The sequence below is a fragment of the Plecotus auritus genome (genome assembly GCF_963455305.1).
Source record: "Plecotus auritus genome assembly, chromosome: 4".
NCBI classification, from domain to species: domain Eukaryota; kingdom Metazoa; phylum Chordata; class Mammalia; order Chiroptera; family Vespertilionidae; genus Plecotus; species Plecotus auritus.
This window is the reverse complement of record NC_137775.1, coordinates 154,271,405-154,291,769: the sequence shown is the minus strand read 5'-3', so window position 1 is coordinate 154,291,769 and position 20,365 is coordinate 154,271,405. Positions and strand designations below refer to the sequence as shown.

At 40.3% G+C, this 20,365-nt stretch overlaps 1 pseudogene across 1 annotated transcript; it reads right to left on the bottom strand.

Moving 5' to 3' along the window:
* Window positions 1-2,921: 2,921 nt before the first annotated feature.
* On the bottom strand, window positions 2,922-3,504 carry LOC308246861 (obg-like ATPase 1; annotated as a pseudogene). Its single transcript has one exon. The product of its transcript is annotated as an obg-like ATPase 1 (transcript).
* Window positions 3,505-20,365: the final 16,861 nt, after the last annotated feature.

Here is a 20,365-nt window from a genome sequence, read left to right as displayed (position 1 = left end):
TTGTGTGCGATCAGGCCAGCAGGGAGGGCAGTTAGGGGTGACCAGGCCAGCAGAGGAGGACAGTTGTGGGGGGACCAGGACTGCAGGGGAGAGCAGTTGTGGGGGGACCAGGACTGCAGGGGAGGACAGTTGGGAGGGGGAAGGCCTGCAGGGGAGGGCAGTTAGGGGTGACCAGGCCAGCAGGGGAGGGCAGTTAGGGACAATCGGGCTGGCTGGGGAGCAGTTAGGCGTCGATCAGGCTGGCAGTTGAGTGGTTAGGGAGTGATCAGGTTGGCAGGCAGAAGCAGTTAGGGGTAATCAGGCAGAGGCAGGCGAGCGGTTGGGAGCCAGCAGTCCTGGATTGTGAGAGGGATGTCCAATTCCCCATTTAGGCCCGATCCCACTGAGATCGGGCCTAAATGGGTGGTCAGACATCCCTAAAGGGGTCCCAGATTGGAGAGGGTGCAGGCTGGGCTGAGGGACACATAATGGCCCAATAGATTATACTTACCTTCTTGATATAAATATGCATGTAGGCATATTCTAGGCACTTGAGAGATGATTCAAAATAAGATATCAATAATGAAGACACCCTGATATAAAGGTGCTAGTCATAAGCAACTAAAATGATAAAGTAAACTTTCTTATAAAAATAAGTGAATTAAAACATAACAATTAACATGGAGACTTACAAGAATAAGAGTGATAAGTTAATATAAATACAGATGTTTCCTAGCCAGCATTGCTCAGTGGTTGAGTATTGACCTATAAATCAGGAGGTTACAGTTTGATTCCCGGTCAGGGCACTTGCCCGGGTTACAAGCTTGACCCCCAATGTTGGTTGTGCAGGAAGCAACTGATCCCTTCTCATGATTGATGTTTCTATTTCTCTCTTCCTCTCCCTTCCTCTCTGAAATTAATATATATGTAATATCTTGGGGTGACTTTATCCCCTGTAAGTGTAACTTCACAAGCATAAACAATTAAGTAAAGGTTATTGATATTTGTATATCATATGCATACATGGCAAAACTATTAAATAATGAAGTAATTCCTAAGTTTACTAATAATCTACTGATTTATTTTTTAAATGATGTGTTCCCAGTTGCAGTCCATTGCTTGTGGGGTCTGCATGACCATGGGCCCTGAGGCTGCTAAGGCTACATGGCTATGGAGGCACATGGGGGAATGCAGGTCATGGAGCAAGTGAGAAACAGGAGCTCAAGAGCAAGCAAGCAAGAGAGAATTCTTAGTCTGGGGATTATAACTTAGAACTTAACCAATTTGCACTCAGGATTTCTCTTGCTTGTAGTGGTACCACCCTATAGACCAGGGGTGGGCAAACTTTTTGATTCGAGGGCCACAATGGGTTCTTAAACTGGACCGGAGGGCTGGAACAAAAGCATGGGTGGAGTGTTTGTGTGAACTAATATAAATTCAAAGTAAAGGAGCGGAGGGGAGAGCAAGAGAACCGGATAGAACAGCCGGATCCGGCCCGCGGGCCATAGTTTGCCCAAGGCTGCTATAGACTGATAAGCAAGCACCTCCCTGATGTCACCCTTACTTCACTGCTCATGCACCATCTTCCCTTTTGTTTGACCCCTTCCCCCAGTGATCTGCAGGGAATGGGCCAGTGGTTCCCTGGGGAGTATGAAGCTGTAGCTTCCTGGTGAAGCTGCCCAGATGACCATGCTTATAATGTCTGGCCTCCCCTTCGCTCTCTCACTATTATTAATATTAACTAGTTGGTTATGATGATAATAATTAAAATATTTTCATTTAATTATTTGAATACATTTATAATAGCTGCTTTGTTTACTATATCTAATGTCTAGAACTTTTCTGAGGTTGCTAACTTTTCCTAAGTGTGGTGGTCTAGAACCTTCCTGAGGTTGCAAATTTCCCTGTGTCTTTGCCAGTCTAATAATTTTTGGTTGAATATATAAGTTCTTTAGATAATACTTTGCAGTGAATCTGGATTCTCTTTGTTTTTGAGGAATTTTTTAAAATTGTAATATGCTTAAAATCAAACTGCAGAATCTGGCTCTCCCACAGTATGCAGCAGCGAATATCTCTGCTCAGTTATTTCAACTTTACATACTAACGCTTTTTTTTTTTTTTTTTTAAATATCTTTGCTCCATAGAGTATCAAGGATTTGGGCAAATTCATACTAATGATTTGGGGGTTCACCCTTTTTGTTATTCCCTTGCTTCTGGGGTTTCCCCCTAAATTACTAATTGCTCTGCCATCTCCAACATCTGTTCCTCAACACTTCAAACCTGGAAGGTTTCTCCTTTCTGCTTCCTATGCTGTGTACAGGTTGGAGAACACACGTGGTCAGAGGTGCAGTGATCCCACATTTAACTAGCAGCAGTTCTGTCTTTCCATGGTAGCTTCACTCTGCTTCTGCCTCCTTCTCACCAGATCCCCTAGAACTTCCCCGTGGACACATAATTTAATGGTCATTTTTTCACTGCATTTTTCCTTAAATAAGTTTCCTATTCATTTACATTGAAACTTTTCTGTCATTTTGTTAAGATAAAATAAAAAGCATATACTTTCTAAAAGGTACCTTTTATGCTGCATTTTAGCACTTTCATTTGTCCTACTTTTTTTTCTGACTTAGTTATGTTTGAGAGTCTTTATCCAAATGGAGTCCATAGTATCTATCTCATAATTCCACTGAAAATATACTTTGTGAATTTACTTTTGATTTTTGGTTTGTTTTCAGGTGGAGAAGGGGAAAAGTGTTAACATATTATAGACACATTTGTATGGGACAACATAACATGTTTTAGATACCTCCCTTTTTTCTACCTTGAAAGATCATGAAATATTTTTTTCCTTTAGAATGTCAATCCATGATTATCTTTTCTCTGAAGTTTGGGAGCTCAGAGTTCTCCATTTAAAGCACAATTTTCTAAAAACAAATGAAACCTGTTTAAAAATGGGCTAAGGATTTGACTTTGCACATTATGTCACATTCAGGTTTTAGTTTTTTATCTCCTCCTCTCACAGCCACTTTTTCCAGTTTATCTATTATGGGCCCAATCATTTCCTCATCTTTAAGCCGAAGCTCTTGGTGCATTATTCCTATATCTCAAATAGGATTTGCACTTCCTTCAACATGCCTGATATCATCATTTTCAAAAGCACGTGTTAGTTGAAAGATGCCATCACAGGAACTAATAGGAGATAAGAAGGCATTTCCCAGACCTTGTCCATTGTGAGTTCCTTCTACAAGACCAGCAATACCCACTACATTCACTAGTAGAAAGGCAGGAATTTTGCTTGCTGGCTTGGGGTCCTGGCAAAGAAAATCAAGCCTTTCATCTGGCACAGGTACTCTGCTCTCATTAGGATCAACAGAGTAGAAAGGGAAGTTTTCTGCTGAAGCCTGACTATTGGTTAATTAGTACATTGAAGAAGGTAGATTTCACAACAATACCAATTTTCAAGGAGGTTCCAAATCTTCCAGTGATTGAGGGTGGTGTAACTGCATCATCTCCCATTTTGGGGGGCATCCTGCTGCAGGCAAGCAATGACACAGGGTTTCAGAGGGCGCAGCGGAGGGGTCCTACCAGCAGCCGGGAGGCAAGGAGGAAGAAGGAAAGAGCGCGATTTTAATTTGTAGATTACAAATAAATTTGAGTGAGATGGTGAATTTGCAAATGAAGAATCTGAAAATAACCAAAATTGATTGTGTATCTATATACACACATGTTACTATTACCACTAAACTCATATGTTTATGTCTCTTTGGATGTCTGTCCATTCATCTATCTATCTTGAAAACCATGAATTCACACCAATATTTTAAATTCCAATTTAACACCTTGGGTTCCTTCTAGTTTTTCCCTGTTTGGGCCACTGTGTCCCCCACCCTCACCCCCTAGTCCTTTTACTGGTACGTGCCTTACACTTTTCCCATATGATTTTAAGGCTAAATTTTTCTGAAAAGGAAGGCTGGGGCAAGAAGAGGGAGGGGTATGGTTACATATTATGATCACAGTTATATTTTTACTAGAGACCCAATGCATGAAATTCCTGCAAGAGTAGGCCTTCCTTCCCCCGGCTGCCCGCACTGGCTTCCTTCTGGCACCTGGGACTCAGCTTCCCTAGCAGCCCCGGCTTCATCCGGAAGGTTTTCTGGTCTAATTAGCATATTATGCTTTTATTATTATAGATTCCAACTGAAATATTTTGAAATCTTTAAAAACTAAAAAAGAATTGGCTAAGGGTTAATATATTTAAAAATTTTGAATAGTGTTTAAGTGGAGGTTAATTATATCTTTCTCTGTATTTATATAAAACTTCTCTAATTAAAAAATGGCAATAGTATGGTTATGCTGCCTTGTGAGACTGCATTTTCTCTAAGTGAAAATATTTAATAGGAGCTTGGATAATTAATGATCAAAATATTTAAAAATCAGCTTCAGTATAAAGAAAAATATTGGTCTAGATGACATCTAAAGTCCTTTTCAACTTGAGAATTTTGTTTCATATAAAAAAGTCATTCTAAAACTAAAAGTAGCTCTGATTTCAGAATAGATGGCTCAAATCAATGTTTTCAGGTTTCTGTGCTGATTTTAAAAGTCTATTGTGAAATACTGATTTTTCCTTGAGAATGTGAACTGCAGATAGTGTCGTTTGAATAAGAACAAATTTTGAAAATGTTACAGAATCCAGTGAACATCTTCATTTCAGTTACTGTGACACTGAAAAACAAATTTTAGGCCTTTCTTGATATTTGGTATCACAAGTGCTGCTTTGCCACCTGGTGGTTCCTCATGATATTTTTTTTAGAAAAAAAATCTTTAGTAATATATAAAACTAGTAGCCGTGCACACAAATCCATGCGCCACTAGCTCACCAGTAACTCGCTGCCACCCTCCAGTAGCTCTCCGCCGCTGCCCCCCCTCATAGCTTGCTGCCCTGCTCCCTCCTGTAGCTCTCTGCCGCCTGCTTGTAGCTTGCTGCCCCACCCTCCTGCTGATCCGTGATCCAGTCGTTACTCAGTCGGTCATTATGCTTCAGGGAGTCCCGACCATTTGCATATTACATCTTTAAGATGTGCTAAGGATGTCCAACTGACAGCTTAGGCCCACTCCCCCGAGGCCTCCCAGGCTGAATATCGTGCACCAGGCCTCTAGTATCAAATATTTTCAAACAAAACCAAACGGATAGAAATTAAATTATTAGCTCAAATGTTATATTATTAAAAAATCACTTTTTTAAAGTGGTAAAATCAAATCACCCAGAGATGTAAAGTGAACATGTGCTAACTTTATTAAACCTGTCGATGTGAAAAAAAAACATCCAAACCTGTAGAGAATATTTATGAGTTTATTTGAGCCAAATTGATGGTAATTGCAAGGAAGCAAAATCTCAACGGATTGAGAAAATGCTCCAGAGAGTGGCAGTTTTGCACCTTATTTTATAATCAAAGGGGACATAAGGGGGTTACATGAAATCGATTAGTGATAGATTAGGGAGGCAGAAGAAAGCAAATTGGGGAAATCTCTGGGATTGGATAAAAAGTAAAACAGGTAGAAACATACTTCGTTTACATTGGTGGGTATAGAATAGTTAACAATTAACATTTATAGCACAGAGAGATGCTATGTGGGAAAACAGGATAACAAGGAGAGGTTCTATGGCCTCCTGTTCTAGTGGGAGATTGTGCCCCGAGGGATCTGGAAAAAAAGAGGATTGCTCTGACATTTCAAAGGTATGTTATTTTAGGTGCAAAAAAGACAATAGACAGGATCAATTAAGGTAAGATTGACTTTTGTGAAGGAAGATACTGGCCTAGGACATGATTACCTGTGATGACTCACTTTTAGTTAGGAAGTTTTAAATTCAGACCACCCTGTGTGGTTACTTGGGAGTCTGAGTTTATAAGGCTCACCATGCAGGCCTCCCCTGAGCTTGTCAGGTTTAGTATGTGGCCCCTTTTTTATCTACAAGCCTAATGAAACTAGCGAGGTATAGCAACCAGTTAAAAGGAGAAGTGGAAAAACAGACACATTTATAATTAAATGATTGTGCAAATGGAAGCAAAACTAGTTTTTTCTATAATGGAGGAGGGAAGTCAATAAAACCTCTTTCAGACAGAATTTGCATGTCTGCAGACAGTCATTTGCATTGCTAATGATATGGTAGGCAGTTAGACAGACAAGGGCAGAGTAGGAACTCTAGGCCAGATACCAAAGTTCACCCGCCTGGGTGGAAAGCCCTGGGTGCCTAGCAATAGACAATTGTAGGGTGTGACCTCACCCCCAGGGTGAACTTCCCTCCCTTAGCATATGGCTGGTCATGCAGTTTAACCCCATGACTTTTCATGCTGCTGGTGAGGTGGTCCAGACCCTCCCCTGACCTTTGCTCCCCTGGTATATCACGAGTCATGCAGTAGAGCCCCCTACACAAGGAACAAGGGGGCTAAAGAAAAGGCTCATAAAACTCCCACACACGACCACTCCCTTAAGCATTAAGCCCCCAGGACAACAAGGCTCTGGCCCACATCAAATAATGTTAGGAAAAAAGCCAAGCCTATGGTCTGTTGACCACAAAGACAGATTTTATCCCACTAGAGGTAACATCTAGGCCTCATGAAGTGGTGTTTCAGCTCCAGGCCCAGAAAAGCAGCAAAGTCAAGTGGGGTGATGCCATGGCTGACATCGGACCAGCTGTGATGACTAATGATCCCCTGCCTTGGTGCCAACCAATCAGTGGAGACCACAGCCCTGAGGAGACACAGGTGGAAAACTGATGAATATTCTATTAAGATCCTCTCCTGAGACCTCCTGAAGGACCCAGTGAGCACGAATGCAGTCTCTCTCTCATGCCCATGCTTTATGCCCTCTCCTTCTCCCAGGCACATTCTCTTTGTCTTTATTTCTCCTAAGTTCCAAGGGTCCTTCTTTCATCTCTGTAACTTGTTTCCTGAGTCCACACAGCTCAGCTGGCTCCCTTCTTCTACAGCTTACTTCTGTCTCTGATTTTAAGTAAACTTTCATTTGTATTTGAGTATTGGCTCTGAATTCTTTCTTAGCCAGAACTCAAGGGCTGAGGTCTAACAACGAGTGCTGTTTTGCCATTAACACTATCAGCTATCTACAATTTACAGAGTTGTAAAATAGCTTCGATAGAATCAAATCAGATAATACTTGGTCTAGAGAGCTATAGACATGTATTCCACTGGAAAACAAATTTTTCCTAATATACTATTCAAGTTCTCTCTCTGCTTTGCAGATTTCCCCATTTATGGGACCATTGCAATCTATATTATTTTTTCACATGTAGTTTCGTGATTTGAAATTAGAATCAACAACCGGACACATATAAGAAGTAATTCCCATTTTCTGTTTCTGTTGCTTGGCTGGCAGGAAGTCTATTACCAGTTGTCTCCTCTCCTAATGCCTGAAGAGTTTTAAGCACCCTGGTGTTTCTGACTCGGGCTGAGAATCACTAGTCTAGAGTAGCAATTTTCCACCCTGGCTGCACATTAAAACCTCCAGAACTTAAATCAGAATTTTTAAGAGTAGGTTTAAAGAAGAAATACTTTTAAAGCTTTCAGAGGTAATTCTAGTACGTAGCCAGAGTTGGAAACTATGAACGCTAGAAGAGGGTTCTGAAATCTTGGTGACACACTGGAATCACCTGGAGAAATTTTAACAAATGCTGGGGTCCACCTGCCTTGGTAGCATTTATTGTCAAAAATTTCTTTTGGATTTTTACTTCTCAAAATTAAACTGAAAAGGAAAGATGATTGAGCTTAAAAGGAAAACTTTACAATGTACTTAATGTACCTAAAACAGGGAAGACACAAGGGATATACAGCACTCTCTTTTGTCTATTGATCGATTAATAGATATAGATATTCACAATTTTTTCACTGCTCTCTTAGGGTGCATGTGGGGAATTAAATAAGAATTTGGAGGCCAAGATGGAGAAGAAGCAGATGGGAAAGGCTTAGACCAAGGAAGATTGCCTGAGAGAGCAAAGTCTGGATTCAGAGTCACGGGGTACAGTTCGGAAGAATTAATAACATTAAATAGGAAACACTTGAACTGGGGAGAAGGTCTCCAATGAAAGATAGTGTTAGCAGAAAGGGAATGGTGAAAATAGTAACATTAACAATTATGAAGACCATATGTGTGCTTTGAAAGCACTTTGTTTCTTAATCATTACAAACCACATGATAGGTGTAGGAAATTATATATATATATATAGACACACACACACACACACACACACACACACACACACACAGGGAATGTAGGAATGCCACCATGAAAGAAATAAGACCTTTTGGGGTCTATCTTGGGCCACATTTATATCAATTGAGTTCATTACAAAAACCCAGAAGTCAATATATTAATTTAAATTATTTAAATGTTCTCAAAGAGGACTAGATTTGTTTCCATGCAACATGACCAAAGTGTTTCTTAAGGACAGGCTAATGAGCTTAAACTATCCATATCCTTTGTTTACACTGTATTGTTGTCCACATTATGAACTAAAGACTGTGAGGGGCACAGCTAAACCATCTAATGGCCATCAGAGGAATGTTTCACACCACTGGATATACATAAAAAACATCTGGGGAGTTTTGTTTTTAATTAATTAATTTATTTATTATTCATTTTTAGAGAGAGTGGAAGGGAAGGGGAAGGGAGGCAGAGAGGGGAGGGAGAGAAAGAGAGAGACAGAGAGAGAGGAGAGAGAGAGGGAGAGAAATACCGATGTGAAAGACACGGACTGGTTGCCTCCACACCCTCTGCAACTGGGGGTGGGAAACCAACCTGCAACCCAGGTCCATGTCCTTGATCAGGAATCAAACCCAAGACCAAGACCCTCCAGTGCATGGGATGCCATTATAACCACTGAGCAATGTCAGCCAGGGCTCTGGGGAGTTTTGTGGGTTTTTTTTAAAGCATCAATGTCCGGATTTTACCCACAGAGACCTTAAATTGGTTTGAAATAGGCCCTAGTTATTAGCATTTGTTAAAATTTCTCTACGCGATTCTAATATATTCTTGCAAATTTCAACCCCAAAGTCCATTGTTCTCAGCCTTGACTAAATGGTAGACCAGTGATTCTCATATGCTGCATCAGAAACACCTGGAGGGCTCATTAAAACACAAATTGCTTAATTTGCATTTTTAACAGGCTCCCAGGTGATAATGAGCTGCTGGACCAGGAAGCAGACTTTGACAACTATTGATCATTTAATGCAGCATCAGCTTTGTCTGTTTTTCTTTATGACTTATTAGAGGCCTGGCACACGAATTTGTGCACGGGTGGGTCCCTCTGGGTGGCCTGCAGGGATTGGGCCAAAACCGGCAGTCCAACATTGCCTGCAGCTCCTACTTGCCACTCCCGCTCATCCTGGCCTACTGTGCCTGCCGTGGGCTCGTGCCCAATCAGTCCAGATCAGGAGCCCTGTGTCTGGTGCCATCTCAAGGGGAGTGGCCTGCGGGATTGGACTAAAACTGGCTCTCTGACATACCCAGAGGGGTCCTGGATTGCGAGAGGGCGCAGACCAGGCTGAGGGACCCCACAGGTGCACGATCTAGCACAGAGGGACTGTGGGAGGGCTCCAGGGCATGTCCGGCCCATCTCACTCAGTCCTGATAGGCCGGACCCCAGCAGCAAGCTAACCTACCAGTCGAAGCATCTGCCCCCTGGTGGTCAGTGCACATCATAGCAAGCAGTTGCGCAGCCTTAGCATATCATTAGCATTTTACAGTTTGATTGGTTGTTCGGTTGTTCTGCCATTTGGTCTATTTGCATATTACCCTTTTGTTATATAGGATTTCTTTAAGTATCCAAGGCCTACTAAAACCACTTTATAAACTGTGGTAAAATAACAAAAAATTTTCCAGATTCTTGTGATTCTTTACAAACAAAAAAATGTATATGTGAAATTATTCATATATGTGTTTATGTATTTTTTAACTACACAAAGGGATTATGTTCATTTTTGATTATGTAATTATGATATATTAATTTTTATTATTTTTCTAATAATAGAAGTTAGAAATATTGACAACTAAAGAGAGTAGAATACATTTTTCAAGAGTGTTTTGTTCCATAGGGAAAGTAACCTGAAATTACAAATATGCAGCAAATGAGCCACAATAGATACATTTTAGTGCACATTATTGTAGTCATGCTTTTTAGGAGACTTAATAAGAATAATAATTAATGTAAAAACTTGTTACACTAAGCAGATTCTGATCAAATACATTATTGATATTTAAAATTGTTTTTCTAGTGTTAAAGTTATACTATTTTGTAGATGGCTTTTAAAAAGTTTATAGCTACTTATTAAAGAAAATATGGCTTAGTCCTGATTTAACAAGTTGTTTACCCTTAAGCTAGTTATTCAACGTCTCTAGGCTTTATTTTATTTGAAAAATTATCTATGTAATTTCTGCCATTTATATTTGTTTTTTACTCTTAAAGTATGGTCAAATATTAAAGAATATTTGTTTAAAATGTGTATGATATAAAAAATAATGATATGATGGCCATTTGAATTCTGGTGCCCATCAGATTCTCTGTCCCTTCTAGTTTATGAAAACATCTTTGCTATGTACTTTAAGGTCTCCATGTGTGTCCTTATTTGATCCCATCTCCTTCTATTTCTACTCTGAGAAAGTATTACCATAACTTTAGTGATTATTATTTCCTTGCTTGTCTCCATAGTTTTGCCAACCAAGTATACATTTATCTTAGCATGCTTTGAACACTATCTAGATGCATTTGTACCATATGTTTTCCCCTTGGTGATGGGCAATTTTCTTATTGTAACCTTGGGAAGTAGGTTTATATTAAGTTTATTGATCAACCTTGAGTACCCTATTACATTTCTTACCTTGGAAAATATTTTGTTTTACTTCTTAAGTCGATATAAACAAAAGCTCAATTTACTTTTCCTTGCCTGATACTATCAAGGTGAAAATGGTCTGTCTCTCATTTCCTACTTTAACTTAGATTTTTGTCTTGATTATCTCATATTTTCTTGTTAGTTCTTCAATGCATTTGAAAATGTATTTGCAATGTTTTATCCTATCTTTAGTAGTAGTTTGAGCCAAAGACAATATTAGGCAATTGAGACAAAGATAAATTAACTCACAGTTCCTGATTTCTAGAAGGTTGAATCCAGACTATGAGAAGTTAGTCATGTAAACAAACACTTAACATTTTTACTTATTCATTCAAAAATACATATTGAATTTCCATCTTCAGACACAAACTAGACTTAAAGCAAGCAAGCAAGAAATTATAAAGATAAGTATTAGAACACAAATTAATGAGATAAATAATAGAAAAATGACAGAGAAAAATATCAACAAAATCAAAAGTTGATTCTTTGAAAGAAATAACCAAACTGATAAATGTTTAGCTAGACTGACCAAGAAAAAAGAGGAGAAGAGTCAAATTACTAGAATTAGGAATGAAAGAGTAGTTCAACAGTTCCTTCAAAAGGTTAAATTTGGAGTTTATATGAGCCAGCAATTCTACTCCTAGGTATATACTCAAGAGAAATGGAAAAAAGGGTATTTAAATATTTAAACAAATATTTGTATATGAATATTCCTATCAGCACTATTCCCAATAGGCAAAAAGTGGAAACAACCTAAATGTCCACCAGCTGATAAACGGAAAAACAAAATGTGGCATATCCATGCAATGGAACAATATTATTAAACATTAAAAGGAAATGAAGTACTGATACATGCAAGAGCATAAATGAACCTTGAAAGCATTATGCTAAGTGAAAGAAACCAGCCACAAAAGACTACATATTTTTAAAATGCATTTATGCAAAATGTCTAGAATAAGCAAATTGATGGAGACTGGAGATTAGTTATATGTAAGACTGGGTTGTGGGGTTGTGGGGTTGTGGGAAATGGTGGGGTGATTGCAGAAGGATACGCAGTTTCTTTCTGATGTGGTCAAATGTTTTAAAATTGATGTGATAGTTGAATAATGCAGTGAATATAGTAAATACCATTGAATAGTATACTTTAAATGGGCTAATTGTATGGTATGTAAAATATAGGTCAGTAAAGTTGCAAATGAGTGATTAAATCACCAGAGTTCGATTTCAAATGTGATATACTTATAGATATTTAGTACCCAATCTCAGCAAACAAATCAACTTGATATATAGCTATATTAAATGACAAATTAGAAATATAGATATAGAAATGCTATGTGATTTATAGATGCTTTAGACCTTATTTCAATACTCCACTCAGTTCTTATTAGTTGTGGTAATTCAGATAAACATACTCAATATCTTTGAAACATAATTCCCTAATTTTTAAAATAAAAAATGATTTTTGGTGAACATTTAATAAATGAAATCAAAGAAAGTGATTCACCTAGTGGCAGGGAAGTAGCTTAACACTATAAGTAATTATTAATTTTATCACTTCATTTATCAAATTATTATAGACTCTGTGTTATAGTGACTATGGGGGGAAAACCATCTTGGGTATATTTTCACACACAAACAAAACACAGCTTGTGGGGAATTTATATCTCTTAAGTCATACATAATCACATAGAAAACACTCAGAGCATTTGATAACACGAAGGGAAAGAAAAGATGTATCTAAATATTTGTTTTCTACTCATTATCCTACTGGTGTGTACATTTTTCTTTTTGAACTTTGCTCTCAAACAGAATCAGAGATCATTAAGGGCGGCCAGCTGCTTCCCATCCTAGCAACCGCCCTCTGAGCTGTTATGGGCTATTTGAAGGTATGGCTCTGCCGCTGTGCTGGGCCTCTCCCTGGAAGCACTTCAGGTTCTTGTGCCTGGCATGTTAGGCAGCAGCGAAGCAGAGAAAAAAGGGTGGCTTTAATGGCTGACTTAATGGTGTGTTAAGTGTTCATTTCTGCTGAACTGATCACAGGTTTTGGTGTGTGTCTCGTTTTATTGGGTCGCTGTCAACCAACATGCACAGAGTACTAAATTTTGAAGAAATTTGTGGTTTGAGCGGAGCAGAGTAGGAGGAAAACAACTACAAGGTTGGTGTGAGGCCATTATAGGCAAGAGGACTAGAATGAGTATGTTCTCTGCCTCCAAGCATTTTTTAAATGTAAGCATGTTTTAGGTAATTTTTGAAATTATCATTTTTATCCCCTGGATTAAGATATCTAGAAATACTGGATATCTTTTTTACTTTGCTTCTCCACAGGAAAAATAATCAAATAACTACAAATATTTACCTTCAATTATTTTAAAATACTTAATAGAAGAGGAAAGTTATAATATTTACTTAGCATCTATGAAATTCTTTTAAATATGTGAAGTTCAAACAAATTTTCAAATATAAGAGTTTAATGTGAAGCGAGCAAGTCATAATTTTATTAGCCACATATCCCCATCTTTGAAAACAGACTGTGGATAAATTAGTGAAACTATAATTTAGTACTTATTTATAATATTTGAGTAATAAAGAAAAAAACATTAAAAATATGAGCTTGCTGAAGAATATTAACAATGACCTTGGTGTTATTATCCTATTATGATAGACAAAGTGCTAACAGAAAAGGAAAATGACAAAAAACAAACTTGCCTTATATTTGCTCATATCCTCATTAATAAAAACCCTCAATAATTTGGAGTCACTGCTGTCTCCACAATTATCAAGTGAGAACTGTAAATAAAACAAACATGATTATAGCTATAGTTGCTATCCTTTTACCCTTTTCACTTGAAAAACTCTAATCACTCATTAAAATCTTAGTATGGATTTTATATTGATTATAATAGTGGTGGGATGACTGCAATTTTTATAACATTAGCATGAGATGAAGAAGTTGAGTCTACTGTGAACAAATTTTATAAGTTACTAGAGGCCCGGTGCACAAAATTCATGCATGGGGAGGGGTGTCCCCCAGCCTAGCCTGACTGCCCTCTCACAATCCAGGACTGCTGATTCCCAACTGCTTGCCTGCCTGCCTGCCTGATTGCCCCTAACTGCTTCTGCCTGCCAGCCTGATCACCCCTTAACCACTTCCTGACAACCTGATCAACGCCTAACTGCTCCCCTGCAGGCCCAATTGCCCCTAACTGCCTTCCCTTGACAGCCTGGTCACTCCTAACTGCCCTCCCCTGCCAGCCTGGTCACCTCCAACTGCCCTCCCCTGCAGGCCTGGTTCCGCCCAACTGCCCTCCCCTGCAGGCCTGGTCACCCCCAACTGCCCTCCTCTGCCTTCCTGGTCACCCCTAACTGCCCTCCTCTGCCAGCCCAGTAACTCCTAACTGCCCTCCCCTGCAGGCCTGATTGCCCCCAAATGCCCTCCCTTGCAGGCCTGGTCCCTCCCAACTGCCCTCCCCTGCTGGCCATCTTGTGGCGGCCATCTTGTGTCCACATGGGGGCAGCCATCTTTGACCACATGGGGGCAGCCATCTTTGACCACATGGGGGAGGCCATCTTGTGTGTTGGAGTGATGGTCAATTTGCATATTACCCTTTTATTAGATAAGATACCTCAGATTTTAAAAATATAAAAGTATAATGGTAAATATTCTGTTCAATGATCTGATCAGAATAATGGCACTTTCTACAGAGATCTCCATGAGTAATCACTCCTTCCTCAGAGGCAGGTGGAATTCTCCTCACTTTCCCCAAAAAGTTCTGAGGTGTATGAAGTTTCCAGAAAGGATCTTGAGTCCAAGAAAGGCTCTTGGATAGTTATATTGGGGGACCACAATGGTTGGCAGAAGACTTACAAAGCTTTAAGGTAAGTCCACAGCATAAACCTCTGAGGGACTTGGGAAAATTTTAAGACAAGAAATTCATTGTTTTGACCATCAAGATAAAAATCTAAGTAAACACAAATCAGATTATTAAAAGCCATCAAGGAAATCTCATGAAAGGAATAGTAGATTTATTTCTAATGGGAATCTCTTACGCCAAAGCTGCAAAATCGTTGGGCACTTAAGGTCCAGCACTTAAAAACTGTTAAAACACAGTCCACTTAACTCTAAGACTTGCAGACTGGGATAAATTGGTCACAGAAGGGTTAGATTGACATTAGATCACCTTCAGGAACATTTTCATTTTTAAAAAATATATTTTTATTGATTTCAGAGAGGGAGGGAGAGGAAGAGAGAGGTAGAAACATTGATTGGCTGCTTCCTGCACACTCCCCACTGAGGATTGGGCTTGTGCCCTGATTAGGAATTCAAGTATGACCTCCTAGAGGATCATAGGTCAATGGGCCACACCGGCTGGTCAGGAACTTTTTTTGCAATGAGGTACAACGAAAAACATCATAAAAGTCCCAACCAGGAGGCACATCTTTCTCTCAGGTATTAATTTGGCTCAAAAGAGACCCAAGGCTTAACTAAATGAGATTCTCAAATTTCAAAGAATTGAGTACTTCACCTTCTGGCACACCTACTTATTTTATGTCTGAGAGCTGTGGTAACAAAAGCTATAAATATCTACCAAAATCGCAAAAACGTACAAAGACAACTTAGAATTACAATGGCCATTATGGGGAACATTCCAATTAAACAAGATTGTTCATTTAAGAAAGGCAGTTGAAAGCAAGGGCTCCCAAATTAAAAACAAACAAACAAACAGAATGGGAGAGCTATTTTAATTGGCATGCAGAAGCCTCCATAAGGCTTCAGAATGCCAAAATAGCTACATTGAAAAATTCACCGCACAAAACTAATGAAATATTGAAGAACAAGAGATACCTAAAACAAAGGACTCTAAGACTGGTTGTGAGTGCCTTTTGGGTGGTACAGGGGGACACAGGGATAGTAAGGTATCAGCTGTGTGCTCTCTGGCCCTAGTAGCCATGCCTCACAAAATTGAGATCAAGGACTTCTGGCCCACAGCAAGAAGAAAGGATGCCAAATCTGTCAAGGTCAGAAAAATAAAGAGCCCTGGCCGATGTGGACTACACTCAGTTAGTTGAGTGTAGTCCCATGCACCAAAAGGTCACTGGTTCAATTCCCAGTCAGGGTACATGCCTGGATTGTGGGCTCAATCCCCAACCCATGTTTCTCTCTCTTCCTCCCTTTCCTTTCCTCTCTCTCTAAAATCAATAAAAACATATTTTAAAAAAGAAAAAAAAAAAAGACAGTGTGAAGTTTATAGTCTGATGCTGCAGACACCTTTATAACTTGGTCATTACAGACAGAGAAAGAGAAGCAGTCCCTGCCCCCAGGTTTGGTGGTGACGGAGCTGAAATGAACCAGACAGGCTGGTCTAAACTATATTAAAAATGTCATAAATTTAAAAAAATAATAAGTTATAAGACTGACTCTTACTACTCCCCTCTATCCTCCTTCACCTGAGTACTCACAATCTATTAATCCTCTAGCTAAATTGCCTTTCCACTCTGAAGAGAATACAAGATGGTAAATAAAAGTCTACCTAGAGAAAACCAAGATGGCGGCATAGGTAAGCACCTAAACTGCTGCCACGCACAACAATTTCAAAACTACAACTAAAAGACAGAACGGACACCATCCAGAACCACAGGAAAGCTGGCTGAGTGGAAATTCTACAACTAGAAGGAAAGAGGAAAGCTCACAGAGAAGGAGTGGCAAAGGGCTGAGGTACGGAGACACACGCGCGCAGAGAGGAAGGGCGGCAGAGTGCCTGGCTGGCTTTCTCTGGCGGAAGGGGGAAGGAAGCCCCCGACTGCACTGAACCCCAGTTCCGACTGCACTGAACCCCAGTTCCGACTGCACTGAACCCCAGTTCCGGGTGAAACCCTGTGGACCCAGGCTCATACAGGGGGAGTTTGGACTGTCAGGTAGAGAGAAAGGCACACGGAGACTTGGAGGGGCCACAGCGGTAGGGGTCTGGAGGCGCAAGTGCGCACAAAGACTGACTGCGGAAGTTGCCACAGGCTTTCCCTAGCGGAAGGGAGTCAGAAGCTCCTGACTGCACTGAACCGCAGTTCCAGGCGAGCCCCTGGGGACCCATGCTCTTACGGGGGAAATCTGGACTGTCAGGCGGAAACTCGGGAACCACGGAAGGCAGAGGTCTGGTGGCCCGCGCGCAAGGGCAGGGCTGATGGGAAGCCAAGACTGTCTGCTCTGCCCTGAGACTCCACCCCTTCCAAGCTGAGCACAGAGGCTTTTGCAATCTGGCAAGGCTAATCCTATAAGGCTGTCTCCAGCACCGAAAATCTCCCAGTGTAGACATAGCTGATCCTCACAGCCAACTGGCCTGCAGATCAATTCCTCCCAGTGATACCAACAACAATCAAGACTTAACTACAACAAGGCTGTACACACAGTCCACAAAGGGGTACACCAAGAGTGTCCACCTCAGGTTAACTGGGGAGGCCGACCCACTGGGCCATATAGGAAACCTAGCACACAAAGCTACCCTACCAACTCAGAGAAGCAGTGAAAAATGGGGAGATGAAGAAACAGATCACAAACAAAAGAAATGGAGGAAAACAAATGACTGGATATAGAATTCAAAACCACGGTTATAAGGCTTTTCAAGAATATCCTAGAAAAGGCCGATAAATATAATGAGACCCTCGAAGATATGAAAAAGGACCAACTAGAAATTAAACATACACTGACTGAAATAAAAAATATTATACAGAGACCCAACAGCAGACTAGAGGAATGCAAGAATCAAGTCAAAGATTTGAAATACAAAGAAGCAAAAAACACTCAACCGGAAAAGCAAAAAGAAAAAATCCAAAAAGTTGAAGATAGTGTAAGAAGCCTCTGGGACAACTTCAAGCGTACCAACATCAGAATTATGGGGGTGCCAGAAGAAGAGAGAGAGCAAGATACTGAAAACCTATTTGAAGAAATAATGACCGAAAACTTCCCCCACCTGGTGAAAGAAATAGACTTACAAGTCCAGGAAGCACACAGAACCCCAAACAAAAGGAATCCAAAGAGGACCACACCAAGACACATCATAATTAAAATGCCAAGAGCAAAAGACAAAGAGAGAATATTAAAAGCAGCAAGAGAAAAGCAGTTAATTACCTACAAGGGAGCACCCATACGATTGTCAGTTGATTTCTCAACAGAAACTATGCAGGCCAGACGGGAGTGGCAAGAAATATTCAAAGTCATGAATAGCAAGAACCTACAACCAAGACTACTCTACCCAGCAAAGCTATTATTCAGAATGGAAGGTCAGATAAAGAGCTTCAAAGATAAGAAAAAGCTAAAGGAGTTCATCAGTATTATATGAAATGCTGAAAGGTATTCTTTAAGAAGAGGAAGAAGAAAAAAGTAAAGATAAAAATTATGAACAACAAATACATATCTATCAACAAGTGAACCTAAAAATCAAGTGAATAAAAAATCTGATGAACAGAATAAACTGGTGAATATAATAGAATCAGGGGCATAGAAAGGGAGTGGACTGATAATTCTCAGGGGGAAAGGGGTGTGGGGGATGCAGGAAGAGACTGGACAAAAATTGTACACCTATGGATGAGGACAGTGGAGGGGAGGTAAGGGCAAAGGATGGGGTGGGAACCAGGTGGAGGGGAGCTATGGGGGGAAAAAGGAGAAACAATTGTAATAATCTGAACAATAAAGATTTATTAAATTTAAAATAAAAAAGTCTACCTAGTTATCGGCCTTACAACTGCAATGGCTCCAAGGCCAGAAACCTGAAATACCTGGGCTTCTCCCACTGCACTCTCCTAGGGGTCCATCATCAAATTCCTGGCCCAGAAATTGCGTCTCATTTCCATCAGCCAGGATATTGGAAAAGAGATTGTCTCAGAAGTTTTTGCCAAATCCTCACACACCCATCAAATGCCCCCATATGGGCCCCTCCCAGGGTTGATGGGACTCTGATTCTTTAGTAAACTGCTACTAGTTATTCCCTTAAACAGTTAGAGAAAAGTAAAATTAAAATTAATGGAAAACCACCCTAGCCGGTTTGGCTCAGTGGATAGAGAATTGGCCCTTGGACTGAGGGATCTTGGGTTGATTCCAATCAAGTGTACATACCTCAGTTGCAGGCTTGATCCCGAGCCCTGGTCAGGGTGCCTCTGGAAGGCAACCGATCAACGTTTCTCTCTCTGTCTCTCCCCTTTCTTTCCACTCTCTGAAAATCAATGGAAAAAACATCCAAGGGTGAAGATTAACAACAACAGAAAGAATGGAAAACCTCTCCAAATTCTAGTAGATAGACAGCAGGGCTATCTTCTACTTTAAATCCCACTTGCTCTGGAGCCTGCTGATGGGATCCTAGGGGGAAAAAAATGAAAAAGCCAAGCCAGCAAAGGGTGAAAATTCTTACCACAATCAGCATTCCCAGATCTCCTCAAGAAGGGCAGTTATAAAAATAATTTGGATCAAGACATAAGATGGAGGCTGCCCCCATGGTCTGGCCCAAGTCAGCCTGCACTTAGGGAAAGCCTAACTGCCCCCTGCCTCAAATCCTCTGGGAATGGTGCTCCCCTGCTGTGAGGCACTGTACTCCAATGCTTGGATTGTTTTCCCTTTGGTCAAGTTCACAGGATCCAGAATAATCTTCAGGAAATAAAGCTTAGTTTAAGTTTGCTGGTTTAATTAAAACAGGCATGTCTTTAGAGTTATCAGAATTAAATATAATCTTTTATTCTAACTACTAAAAGTCAAATAAGCTCATGCTATCTCTGTTACAGAACTTGTCAGCAGGAAAGATAAGATTGTTAGGCAGAATTGATAGCTACTAGGGTACACCTAGGGTAGCAAAGGGGGAAAGGGGGAAAGGTGGGGGTTACCTCACCCCCTGAGCAGTCAGCTGTCTTAGGACTTGCCAAACAAGATGACCAAATGTATGCACAAACATTCCGAAATAAGCCACAGCAATGTAGTAGGGGACTTTGAAACCTAGCCTACTACTCGAAATATCTGGCAGGGGAACTTTGAAACCTATAGGGGCAAGGTCATAAAACCCTTTGAACCCCCTCCTGACAGGGTGTTCAGACTAGCTGAGTTATCCACTTGTGCTTTATGCCAAGTACATCCTTTTTTAAAAAATCTATTTTTTATTGATTTCAGAGAGGAAGGGAGCAGGAAAGAGAGATATAAACATCAATGATGAGAGAGAATCATTGATCGACTGCCTCCTGCACACTCCCTGCTGGGGATCAAACCCTCAACCCGGGTATGTGCCCTAACCAGGAATTGAACCATGACCTCCTGGTTCATAGGTCAATGCTCAACCATTGAACCAGACCAGCTGGGCTCAAGTAAACTCTTAATAAATTCTTGCCTTGCTTCTTTAATAAATTTGCTTGCTTTGCTTCCTTAATAAATTCTATTGCTTTGTGTCAATGCTGCTTTCTGTCACTCTGGACCATCTCACCCCAAACAAGGTTGACTTAAGTGGCCCCAGCCAATCAGA